At 43.6% G+C, this 13871-nt stretch overlaps 1 non-coding gene across 1 annotated transcript; it reads right to left on the bottom strand.

Moving 5' to 3' along the window:
* Positions 1–4508: 4508 nt before the first annotated feature.
* On the bottom strand, positions 4509–4615 carry LOC125493882 (small nucleolar RNA R71). Its single transcript, XR_007270209.2, has one exon. It is a non-coding gene; the product is annotated as a small nucleolar RNA R71 (small nucleolar RNA).
* Positions 4616–13871: the final 9256 nt, after the last annotated feature.

The raw sequence follows: 13871 nt of genomic DNA on the forward strand, positions 1-13871 counted from the left end.
GGAATACAATTCACATGTGAGGCTCACCTTGAGCGATTTCGTATCCTTAGCGGTTGTCGCCTCCACCCCACTCGTTTCTACGACCCTAACATAGCCACTTAATTAGGCATCGATGATGACCTTCAACAACTTTTCTACTCCGTAGGTTGGCACCAGTTCCTCAACATGCATGCCCTATCCTACAAACGCATCACCCTTGAATTCCTCTCTGCACTAGAGGTCGTCCGCTCCAACACCAAAAACCCTTGTTCCATCACCTTCCAACTCATGAACGAGTCTCGCCACCTAAACCGAAACCAACTCAATGCTATTTTTGGTTGGCCTACCGAGGGATCTCACGGCCCCCATTCCGGCCGCTCTGAGCGATATGACGATAACGCCTTTTGGAATCTCATCACCAGTCAGGCAGTTTACTATCCGCAGCGTGTTAAGGCCTCTAGGGTTGTTAGCCCCGGCCTGAGCACCGCACACTGATTCCTGTCATTGACCATTTTTGCCCGGGGTGATAGTGCTGGGGTTGTCACTTCGCTTGAGCTTTACATTGTGTGGTGTCTTGTGGATGGGGCTAGTTTTCTGAACCCTGCTATGTGGCTTATGGACCATTTGGATGAGTTCACTCGATCTCGTGGTGATATTGTTGTTGGTATGATCTCTATTATTGCTTCTTCCTTTGGTCTTGATTTGGCAGGTCACCAGGTGATCCTAGGTAGCACACGCCTTGATCTGAAGGCATCCCAAACCATGGGCTGGATTGCCACTGAGGTCACTGCAGAGGGGTATGTTTGGAAGGTTGGGCAACGCCCTTATGCCTACCTTCCAAACCCGGAGCGCACAGTCATCTACGACCCAAAGAACTGGCTTTTTGCTCCTGATTTCTCTTGGGTCCCTACTGAGGACCAGAGTGGGGAGCCTAGCCATGCTCCCGAGTCGTCTACTCAGGTTGACAACCCTCCTGTTCCCCCCTATACTTACCAGCTTGAGGCGCTTCGTGGGGATATTGGGAGCCTTCGTACAGAGGTTCAGCTGCTCCATTAGTCTCACTCTGATTCTGTTGCTGCTATGAAGTGCTCTGTGGATGTGATGACTTCTCAGCACCAGGATTTCCAAGCCACCTTTGGTGATGTTCCCGAGCTACTTCACGATCTTCATGCATGGCACATCTCCCAAGGATGGACGCCGGGCAGCTCCAGTGATCACACCATGCATGATGCTCCTCCTGATCCATTGAGGAAACTGTCATTTAGCTTGGGGGAGGGATTTACCATATCATCTGTACATACTCATCATTTAGGCATTTTTATTTCCCTTTTTGCATATAGTTTCATCATTTAGTTGCATTTTAGGTTGCATGTAGGATCAATCTCTGCTGATAGTACACACTAAGCCTGGTTCTATGCTCGTTTCTATGTGAAGTCTAAGCATGATTTGAATAACTCTGAACTATTTTTGATCTCTCCTTGCTCGTTGTGATCTGAATGCTTTGTGGTAAGCCAGTTTGATCCTCCCAAGGGAGACTTGACTATACTTGTTAGCCAAATATATATACCTAGTGAGGTTATTATGAGCCTAATAGACTAACATCTCTTTAGTTTTTCTTTTCATGTGTGATGCTCTTCCTTGGCTACTATTCTCTAGAACTTGCATTAATACTCCTTGAAACCGCATTGACTTGTTTGTGCATTGAATATGATTGAGGCATCTGCTATTTATGAGCTACATAACCAAGTGCCACCCACATTTATTATTTCCCTTTTGTCACCCCTCTGAGCCTCGCCTGTTTCTCTTGATTAACTACATCTTTAGCCCTTTACCTTGTCCTACCTAAGGGGATTGTGAAGCTATGTTGATGAAGTTATAGTGTGACATTAAAGATATTCTGTGGTGTTTGTAATGTTTGATTGCATTGAGTTCAACTCCTCATAGTTACTTTCTTTTAAACTCCTATCGATTTCCTCTTTTAGATAATTTATTAAATTGTTATTGAAAAAAAAAACCAAAAGATTGTGATTTATGTCTTTAGTGCGTAATAAAAGGAAATTAGAGTTTGTAATTGAGGAGTTATGAAGTAGCTAATGAGAAAGAGAAAACGAAGTGAAATTAAAATGTGTGTGTGAGGGTTGGTAATTGTTGTCAAGGGTGTTTGAAAAAAAAAAAAGAGCTCCACTTTCCCCTTTGAGCACCACTTTCCTAGAACTTTCCACACCCATACCTTAAGCCTTCATTACAACCCATATAAAGTCCTCATGATTCTTTGCATATAACATAGTCCCATAGCGGTGGAGAGTGAGAAGATGTGCAAGCTTATGGTATGATATAGTCAATGGAATGGACCCTTGAGCGACCATTTGACCCTCTTATTGATGTTATGGTTTTATATAGAGTTTTCTCCCCTAATTATGTGCTAAAAGTTGTGATTATGGTGCTCTTAGGAGCCATTTGGTACTAATTCTCTCCATCTAGTTGTGGTTTGCTATTTTGTATTGAATTGTAGGTTTTGGAAGCTATCACCTACTTTACATGATTGCACAGTGGATTAGAGAGGTTAGATGCCGAGTTCTAGATCCCGAGGATGATTTCCGGGACTTTGAGCAAAGAAAGAAAAGAAAACGAAGATAAGCCCGATCGGCCCGATAGGATCGGGCGGCCCAGCCCGATCGGGCGAGATACCAGTTCTCCATGCTTCAGCTGCGGGCCCGATCGGGCGTTTTATGCCCTGTCGTAATTCGGTCTTTCGCCCGATCGGGCGAGTTGGCCCGACGTCGGGCGCCATTCCAGCACTCTGCCTCCAATTTCATAAGGCCGCCCGATGTCATCGGGCGGGTCAGCCCGATTGCATCGGGCGTCTGGCGGTTTTGGCCTTAGTCATCTTCTTTGGAGCCCGATCCCGTCGGGCGACTTTGGCCCGATCGGGCGGCTGGCGAGACGCGAGATTTTTAATGATTGCGGGCCCTTTTTCGAGATTTTCTTCTATTGTTTTAGGGCTTGTATAAATAGAAAAATCAGAATTATTAACTCCTATCTAGTTTTTATTATTAGTTTTCTCCCTAGAGTGTTTCAAGAACCTTAATTTATTGCTTTGTGATTTCAATTCAAGATCGAACCTTTTGCTTATTCATAGTTCAATATAATTAGGTAATCTTTCTTCTTTACTTCTTTGTTATTTCTTCCATTGTTAACTTATTTGTTTTCTTAGTTATTTGCCATGTTTCAAGTATGAGTTTTTATATGATTCTTGTTATTGATTTCATGATTATGAGTGAGTAGTTCTATATCTAGAATTGTGGAGATCTATGTATACAATAAGGGATTGATAGATTAGTTTGATTATCTGGTATTTCAATTGTTTCCTTTGATTGTTTCTTCATGCTAGGATTATAAGTTAGGCCTGATTTATATTTCTACTTCTGCAATACTGAATCTACTTCGAGAGGAGAGATACCGTATAGGCTTTCAATTATTAGGCAAGTGACCCTTGACTATGCGAGAGCGGCTGGGTGATCTTTGAGGGAGGTAATGTTCGAGAGAAATTACATGTGCCCTAGACATTGACTTACTAGGTGGTTATCGTTTATCCTTGATTTCCCGAATTGTATGCATAGTGATCCATGATTCTAGTACTTTACTGATATATTTACACCTTCTTATTTAATTCTGTTACCTGTTTAGCTTAGTAACACAACCATTCATCTGATTTTGTTAGTATAATATTAGAGTTCAGATACAATAGTAAACTTCTCCCTGTGGATTCGATCCTGACTTCCCTGACTACTAGTTAGTGGACCTTAGGTTATTTTTGATTAGGTGATCGACTTTAGCCTGTCAAATTTTGGCGCCGTTGCCGGGGAGACGGTTTATTTTATTTTGTCTGAATTATAGTATTAAACTAACCTCTACTCTGAAGAACACCTGTTCTTTGGAGCATCTCACGTTTGTTTTAGTGTTTTTGGTGTATGAGCAGGAAATTGAAATCTCCAAATCTCATCCCGTTCGATCCAGAGATTGAAAAGACCGCTCGTAGACTCAGAAAGAAAACTAAGCAAGCTAAGCTGTCTGCAGGGACACCCTCCCAAAAGACACCATCTCCACCACCTTGCCCACACCAAGAAACCCCACCTCACCTATTACTGTCAACATGGGTGAGAATGTTACTCGAACCTTAGAGATATGCGCAACCATCTCCTGATAACGTGCCTACTGGGGTACGGATGCCCACTATTGCTGCTACAAATTTTGAGATCAAGTCTCATGTTTTGAATATGGTTCAGAACAATCAGTTCGCTGGGTTACCATCTGAAGACCCAAATCAGCATCTGCAGAGATTTTTACAGTGTTGTGCTACTCAGAAGCAAGCTGGTGTTACTCCTGATGAGATGAAGCTCCTTCTATTTGGTTTCTCTCTGCGCGATAAAGCTTTGTTCTGGTATAACAAGCTGCCTTCCACCATCACCACCTGGCCAGAACTTTCCAAGATTTTCCTCATCAAGTGGTACCCTTACCAGAAAACTGCAGATATGAGACATGCCATAGTTACTTTCACCCAAGATCCTGGTGAATCTCTATATGAAGCTTGGGAGCGGTTCAAGGATCTGCAGCGTCTATGTCCTCATCATGGGTTGGACCAGTGGTACTTGTGTCAGATTTTCTACACTAGAGTTGATGCAGATACACGACGGGTAATTGATGGAGCATCTGGTGGGTTCTTCATGGATAAAGCAATTGAGGAAGGGTATGAACTTTTGGAGAAGCTAGCATCTAATCAAGCCTCTACCATTCGTTCCTCTTTGAAAAAGGTGGTAAACATGATGTTGAAGCCATTTCTCTACTGTCTGGGCAACTAGCTACTCTAACTCAGAAAATTGACTCCCTGAAGTTAGGTAATGATTCCTCCCATATGAGTGTTAATGCGATGGCTAGTGCTTCTAACTATAATGTGCATGTATGTGATGCTTGTGGAATATCTGGGCACAACTCTCAAGAGTGTCCTGCGCTGGGAAATAACTGTGAGGCTGTCAATGCTTTCCAACAACCTAGGAACCAATTCAACCCCTATTCTAACACCTACAATCCTGGGTTAAGACAACATCCCAACCTCTCATATAGGAGTACTAATGTGTTGAACCCTCAACCCCAACAACCATATCCACCTCAACAACAGGGTCAACAATACCAACCTTCACAACAAGCTCCACCTGGTTTTCAGAGAAATCAAGCACCTCCACAGCCTGCTCCTCCTGCTGACCCAGCCATGACAGAGTTGAAGAATATGATGTTCCAGATGCAGAAGGGGTTCAATGCTTTTCAAGCTGACACAAAAGCTCAACTGGAAAATTTGGGCACGCATAACAAGATGTTGGAAATCAACTAGCTCAGTTGGCTAGTTCTTCTGCTAGTAGGCCACCTGGGGCCTTACCTTCACAATCGATGCAACCAAGGGACACTGCCAACGCCATCACTCTTAGGAGTGGCAACATTATGATGGTCCCCCAATGCCTAAGGATGGTCCGGTTGAGTCAGAAAAAAATGCAGACATAACTGAAACTTCGTCAGCTCCTGAGGCTACCACCAACACAAATGCAGAGAAGCAGACAGTACCTGAAAACAGTCCCCCAACCACTCCTGCGATCAAGGTTCCTTTCCCACTCGTCTATCAAGGAATAAGCTGGATCACCAACTTGGTAAGTTTATGGAGGTAGTGAAAAATCTTCAGGTAACTGTTCCATTTACTGAACTCATTACTCAAGTACCTGCATATGCTAAATTTTTGAAGGAAATTTTGACTAGGAAAAGAGCTTTAATGCAGTAGAAACTGTTGCCTTTACTGAAGAATGTAGTGCTCTTTTACAAAATCAATCCCCCCCTAAATTGAAAGATCCGGGGAGTTTCTCCATCCCTTGTAATATTGGCACCATATTTATTGACAAAGCCTTATGTGATCTAGGTGCTAGTGTTAGTGTCATGCCCTTGACTGTTTGTAAAAAGCTTGACATGGGAGATTTAAAATGTACCAACATTACTCTTCAAATGGCTGACCGTTCTGTTAAATACCCCCTAGGTATCTTAGAGGACGTTCCTGTGAGGGTAGGTAAATTTTACATTCCTGTGGATTTTGTTGTGCTTGACATGGAAGAGGATACTCAAATCCCAATCATTTTAGGGAGACCATTCCTTCATACTGCTGGAGCTGTCATAGATGTAAAAAATGGGAAATTAACTTTGACTGTGGGGGATGATAAGGTAACTTTTAGTTTGACCAATGCTTTGAAAAGTCCCATGCTAGAGGAAGCCTGTTACAGAATAGATGTCATTGATGTGCTGGTTAATGATGACATGCCTCAATCCCTTATGCGGGATCCACTGGAGGCTTTGCTTTGTTTTACTTCTTCCACAGGTGATGATATTATCCGGACTACTGAAGCGGATGCTTGGGAAGCAGCTTTTACCTGTGTCGAGCTTGATGGTACTACCACTCATGAGGATGAACGGTTAGTATGTGCTACTCCACCGGTAGAGGTAAAGAAACCTGAACTGAAACCCCTTCCCCCTTCTCTGCGGTATGCTTTTCTGGATGATTCTGAAAATTGCCCTGTGATTGTTAGTGCTGCATTAAATGATGGTCAAATGTCTCAACTTTTTCTGTTTTGCGACAACATAAAAAGGCAATTGGATATAACATTGATGATTTGAAAGGCATAAGCCCTGACTTTTGCATGCATAAAATCCTCTTGAGGATGATCATCGTCCTAGTATACAAGGTCAGCGTCGTTTGAACCCGAATATGCAGGAAGTTGTCAAAAAGGAGGTTATGAAATTGCTTGATGCTGGGATTATCTATCCTATTTCTGATTCTAAGTGGGTGAGTCCAGTTCAAGTGGTTCCTAAAAAGGGTGGTACTACTGTAGTTAAAAATGAGAAAAATGAATTAATTGCTACAAGAGTAGTTACTGGGTGGCGTATGTGCATTGACTATAGGAAATTAAATGTTGCCACAAGAAAGACATTTTCCCCTTCCCTTCATTGATCAGATGTTGGAACGTCTAGCTTGTCATTCTCATTTCTGTTATCTAGATGGCTATTCTGGTTTCTTCCAAATCCCTATCCACCCAGATGACCAGGAGAAGACCACCTTTACATGTCCTTATGGTACCTTTGCTATAGAAGGATGCCCTTTGGCCTATGTAATGCCCCTGCTACTTTCCAACGTTGTATGATGGCCATATTTTCTGAATTTATTGAGTCCATCATGGAAGTATTTATGGATGACTTTAGTGTGTATGGCATTGATTTTGATGCATGTTTGCTGAATTTGACTAAAGTACTGAAAAGATGTGAGGATGTCCACCTTGTCTTGAACTGGGAGAAGTGCCACTTCATGGTTACTGAAGGAGTGGTACTTGGTCATATTATTTCTGAACGAGGCATCCAGGTGGACAAAGCAAAAATTCAAGTGATTGAGCAATTACCCCCTCCTGTGAATGTTAAGGGTGTTAGAGGTTTTCTTGGTCATGCGGGATTTTATCGCCGCTTTATCAAGGACTTCTCTAAAATTGCTAAACCACTTACTCAGTTGCTCCTCAAGGATGCCCCGTTCCTGTTTACTGATGAGTGTCTAGTGTCTTTTAACAGGATTAAGCAAGCTTTGATTACTGCTCCTATCATCCGATCTCCAGATTGGACCCTCCCATTTGAGATTATGTGTGATGCCAGTGATTATGCTGTGGGAGCTGTCCTTGGTCAGAGAAAAGACAACATCCTCCATGCCATCTACTATGCTAGCAAGACACTCGATGAAGCTCAAGTCAATTATGCCACTACAGAGAAAGAGCTGCTAGCTGTGGTCTATGCTTGGACAAGTTCAGGACCTATCTGCTCGGGTCTAAAGTCATTGTCTACACTGATCATGCTGCATTGAAGTACCTTCTCGCCAAAAAGGAGGCCAAGCCTCGACTCATTCGGTGGATTTTGCTGCTCCAAGATTCGACTTGGAGATCAGAGATAAAAAGGGTGCAGAAAATGTAGTAGCTGACCATTTGTCCCGATTGCAGTATGCAGATATGGAAGAAGGTCTTCCCATTGACGACTCCTTTCCTGATGATAAGCTCCTGGCAGTCACTTCTGTTACCCCTGGTATGCGGACTTCGCCAACTTTTGTGTGAGTGGACAAACCCCTCCAGAGCTGAGCTACCACAGAGAAGAAGAAATTTCTCCATGATGCCAAACAATTCTTCTGGGATGACCCTCTGCTTTACAAGCTCTGTGCTGACACTATATACAGGCGATGTATCCCAGAGTGGGAGGTGCATGACATTCTGAAGCACTCTCACTCCCTTCCATGTGGAGGCCATGCTGGGCCTTCCAAAACAGTAGCAAAGGTACTTCAATCTGGTTTTTATTGGCCAACACTTTTTCATGATGCTAGTATGTTTGTTAAGTCTTGTGATGCATGCCAACGAACAGGAAATATTTCCCGTAGACATGAGATGCCCCAAAACCCATCCTAGAAGTTGAACTATTTGATGTGTGGGGTATTGATTTTATGGGTCCTTTTCCCTCTTCCTCAGGCAACAATTTCATACTTGTTGCTGTTGACTATGTCTCTAAGTGGGTAGAAGCTATTGCATCACCGACCAATGACTCTAAGGTTGTCATGAAAATGTTCAAAAAGATTATCTTTCCACGGTTTGGGGTACCAAGAGTTGATTAGTGATGGGGGATCCCACTTTCACAAAAGAACCTTTGAAGCCCTACTCAAAAAGTATGGTGTCTACCATAGGACTGGCCTAGCATACCACCCTCAGACAAGTGGGCAAGTAGAAGTGTCTAACCGGGAAATAAAGTCTATTTTGGAGAAAGTGGTAGCTAAATCGAGAAAAGATTGGAGTGATAAGTTAGATGACACCTTATGGGCTTATAGAACTGCTTTTAAGACCCCTATTGGTACCACCCTTATCGCCTAGTCTATGGAAAAGCATGCCACCTACCTGTCGAACTAGAGTATAAGGCTTTTTGGGCGGTTAAAGAGTTGAACCTTGATGCAAATTGGCAGAGAGAAAGCGTTTACTGCAGATTAATGAGCTTGATGAACTTAGAATAATGCTTATGATAGTTCGCGGCTCTACAAAGAGCGCACTAAGAGATGGCATGATAAGAAAATTCTGAGTAGGGAGTTCAATATTGGTGACAAGGTTTTACTTACAACTCTAGACTAAAGCTTTTCCTGGTAAGTTGAAATCTAGGTGGTCTGGTCCTTTTTCTGTCACTAACACTAACAAGTTTGGTTCTATTGAGGTGATGAATGCAACAGGGAGAAATTCAAAGTTAATGGACAACGTCTGAAGTTGTACTATACCGGAATCCCTGTTGGATCTGTGGAGGAGCTATACCTTCAACCCCCCTCCCCTTCTGTTTGAGGGATGAAGCATTATGGTCGTGCGGGACCTTTATAAACCAGCGCTAATCGGGAGGCAACCCGATTTCCTTCTTTTTGATTTCGTAGTTTTTTCTAGATTTTTATTATTTTTGATTTTTTTTACTTTGTTCATTTTTTGTAGTTTGGTGAGAGAGTGAGAGGGTACTGATATCCCTCTTCAGGTTACATGTGTGCAGGAGTGCTTACCAAAAAAAAAAGAAAAAAAATACGAGACAAAGCTCAATGGGTACCGCCCGAAGCCATTGGGCGAGGCTGCCCGATCGGGCGTGCAACGAAAATTCGGAAAACAAAGGAAAAGTGCGTCGCCCGATCCATCGGGCCATCCGCCCGATCGGGCGAAAACCGTCACAATTTTACGACAAAAACGCCCGATCGGGCGACGACCCAATCAGGCGCGCAACTGAAATTGAGAAGACGAAAAAATATCGCCCGATCGGGCGTGGACACCCGATCGGGCCCGCAACCATCATTCTTTAAGGGAAAAAAGGCAGAAGCCCGATGGATCGGCGACCAGCCCGATCGGGCGCGCAACCAAACTCAGAAAAGTCAAAAAAAAAAAGGGACGCCCGATGGCGTCGGGCGAGCTCGCCCGATCGGGCTCGGGGTCCGGCTGGCAAATTTTAAAGGGGATTTTCCCCTTCTTTTCACTCACTTCCTCACATTTTCTCTCTCTTCCAAACCCTAACCCCCAAATTCTCCCATCTTCTTCTCCAAACCCCCTTTCCACCATTGAAGACCCTCCTTCAAATCTTCAAATTCTTACCAATTTTTCTCTCCTATCACTTTCTACTCATCTCTCATCCTACTTTCTTCACTTTTTTTCCCACTCTATCTCTCTCCTTCATCTTTTTCTTTTTTTTTCTTCCACCATTAAAGTGAGGATTTGAGTGCTTCAAGTCTTCCCCATCTTTTCCCCATTAAAGAGTGAGTTGAAGGGTTGATATTTTTGCATATCTTAGCATAATGTTCACAAGGCGACGAAGATCTACCACGGGGTCCCAACCACCACCACCACCACCGGAAATTCCCAGAGATGAGACTTTCCCGGAGTCATCTTCTCCACGGAAGAACAGAGGGAACGATTTCAGCGCCTCAAGGGGCGCGAGGTAAGTCCTACCACATTTCTGATATTGAATTCTTGGATAAATTGGGCATTCATAATGAATTTAAGGAATTCATGAAAATCATTGGTATGGAACCCTTTTATACTGTTCATGTCAATACCTATCCCGTGCTTGTGTATGAATTTTATAGTAGCTTGAATGTGACTCACCCTCGTTCCGGACCAATCTCACATGTTTCCTATAGGCTGTTAAATAGGGACTTCACTCTCACCCTGCCGGAGTTTGCTCGCATACTCCGTGTCTCAACCGGGGGAAATTGGGCATCCACCTGACTATCATCACAGGGATGTCTACTATGCTATAACGGGGGATGAAACAGATTTTACCTTGCAACACTGTCATGCTGTATATACACCAACCCATCTTCAAAATTTGGGTTCGTTTCATGTCTAAGACCTTGTTTGGGAGGGTTGAGGGGCAGCTCATTCGCGGGGATGAGCTTTATCTCATAGGCAGCTACATGTATCGGGGCACTCCCCGCCGTTTCCACTACAACATCCCTCACCATGTTGCGCTCCAAATGGAGCGTATTGCCACCACATACCCTAAGAGGCGCGCCGACGGGACGTTCTCCTCTCGGCCCATCGTGAACGGGGGGCTAGTCACTCTTTTTGCTAGGGCCATTCCAGACTTTGACGAGACCCATATCAGCCAGCCTTAGGCCCTACCCTCTTGGACTATGCCTATCTCACTCGCCTGCATTGGTTAGAACGGGTGGGGACACATACAAGTGGCAAATTAACGGAATGCGTTCCATTGACCTGCCCAGCCCTTTGGCCAAAATCAAACCTGGCCAACCTCACTATCACCTTCCCATTGCAGGTTCTGACTTTCCCACCCCCCGCCCGAGATCCCTGAGCGTACATATTATCGTCGCCCCATGTTGAGGATATTCCCTCATCTTCTGATGCTCCCCTCCCCCATATTCTACTGCTCCTCCTTCCTTTGATTTTCAGGAAATGATGACCCTGCTTCACCGCATGGATACTGGCATTACAGCCAATACAGCGGCTATCCAAGGTATCAGCCAGCAGGTTGATGCCAATGGTGTTCTTCTCCAGAATCTTAGTCAGCGGGTCGATACACTAGCCAACGATCAACACCTGGCTTTGTACTCGATGTATGACGAGAACTGCCGCTTGCATCGCATTGCTGAGCATGATGCACATCCTTCGTGGTATACGTGGAACCCGAGCTACAGTCAGCCCGGCAATGAGGTGGATGGAGATGATGCTAGTGAGGACGTGCACATGGATGACTGATATCCATGCTTCCCCTTCCTCTTGTGCAATGAGGTCATTGCCTCGTTCAGCTTGGGGGAGGATTTATGTAAGTACCCTCTCACTATTATTGCTTTTTAGGTAGGTTAGTGTGTGTTCTTAGGTTAGTTAAGCTAGTTAATTGGTTAACTTTTCTTTTCATAAAAAAAAACAAAAAACAACAAAAAAAATGAAATATTGCTGAAAAAAACACCAAAAACACGAGTTGAACATGAATAGTGAAATTGCTTCCCTGTGCCCCAAACTTTGCCTTTAAAAATGATTTAACTCATTATACTGGATAATCGGGCATTCGTGATTGGGATGTTGTGATGTGATCTTTGATTGCCTTGGTCTTGAGTAGATTTTGATGATAAAACACCTACTTTAACTGCATGCTTGGACTGGTTACATTGTAAGGATTCATTCGAGCCTTCGGATGCATATTTATGTCCGAATTATCCTTGTGTGTTAGTTCCTCATATCATTCTTATCTTGACTTTGGCATTGTACTCGTTGATTTCTGATGACTTTGAACATTGTGCTGTGATAGAGGCGTTCAATTGTTTTGATTTTTGGCCTCAGAATTTTCTACAAAAGAATCATTTCCCTCCTAGCCCCGCTGAGCCTAATGAGTTTCTTTGGATCTATATCAAGCCACATTACACGCCTTGAGCCTTTTCAATGTTTATTGTCCCAAGCCTAGCTTGGGGGAGCATTTGTTAGGATAGAACTAGTGTGGTTGATTTTCGGGTTGATTGGAATTAATATGTTTATGATGACATGAGTGAAGTGAATAAGAAAAAAAAAAAAAAAGAAAACAAAGAAAGAAAAAAAAATAGAAATAACACATGAAAGGATCAAGAAGTCACGAGTCATGAAAAAAGAGTAAAAACCAGAACAATACATTTTGCTGAAAACTATCAAAGAAACAATTGTTGGTTGGTTCGAAAAATCTAAAGTTGGTCATTATTTTGGGTATGTGATTGAGATCATGGAAGCTGTTTTACCACACCTAGTTCTACTAGTGTTGATTGCTCCCCTTTTCTGGGCTTTTCCACCACATTCCCCAAATAATTCCCATACCTTTACCCGAGCCCCATTACAACCCTCAGAAAGACCTTTTGAGCACTTGTTTGAATGTTTATTGGAATGATACAGAGTCAATGTGCCAAAGTCGAAGTTTAAGTTTGTTATTCGAGTCGACTTGAGTAGGATGAGCGATATTTCACCTTTTCTAAACACATGAGAGTGTGAGAGGGAAGGGATATTATGGTTGGGTTGGTGAGCGTTCGGGCACACTTTATGCTCGCCACAAAAATTGAGAGGAGTGACATCCTGGTGAGCCCCTTTCAAGATGTGCAAGTTATGTATGGGTGCTATTTCGGACAATCTGCTTAAGTGATTGGTAGTCAAAAGTGATCTGATCAACCGAACTTGAAACTTTGCTTGCTTGAAGGTTTTTGAGGTCAAAATGTTTGAGTTTCATACTTTGAGGGGTGAAGCAAATTCTATTCATATTCATGTTGTGCTTTGCTTAGGGACAAGCAAAGGTTTAGCTTGGGGGAGTTTGATGTTATGGTTTTATATAGAGTTTTCTCCCCTAATTATGTGCTAAAAGTTGTGATTATGGTGCTCTTAGGAGCCATTTGGTACTAATTTCTCCATCTAGTTGTGGTTTGCTATTTTGTATTGAATTGTAGGTTTTGGAAGCTATCACCTACTTTACATGATTGCACAGTGGATTGAGAGGTTAGATGCCGAGTTTCTAGATCCCGAGGATGATTTCCGGGACTTTGAGCAAAGAAAGAAAAGAAAACGAAGATAAGCCGATCGGCCCGATTGGATCGGGCGGCCCAGCCCGATCGGGCGAGTACCAGTTCTCCATGCTTCAGCTGCGGGCCCGATCGGGCGTTTTATGCCCTGTCGTAATTCGGTCTTTCGCCCGATCGGGCGAGTTGGCCCGACGTCGGGCGCCATTCCAGCACTCTGCCTCCCATTTCATAAGGCCGCCCGATGTCATCGGGCGGGTCAGCCCGATTGCATCGGGCGTCTGGCGGT

Source organism: Beta vulgaris, chromosome 9, assembly GCF_026745355.1.
Source record: "Beta vulgaris subsp. vulgaris cultivar EL10 chromosome 9, EL10.2, whole genome shotgun sequence".
NCBI classification, from domain to species: domain Eukaryota; kingdom Viridiplantae; phylum Streptophyta; class Magnoliopsida; order Caryophyllales; family Amaranthaceae; genus Beta; species Beta vulgaris.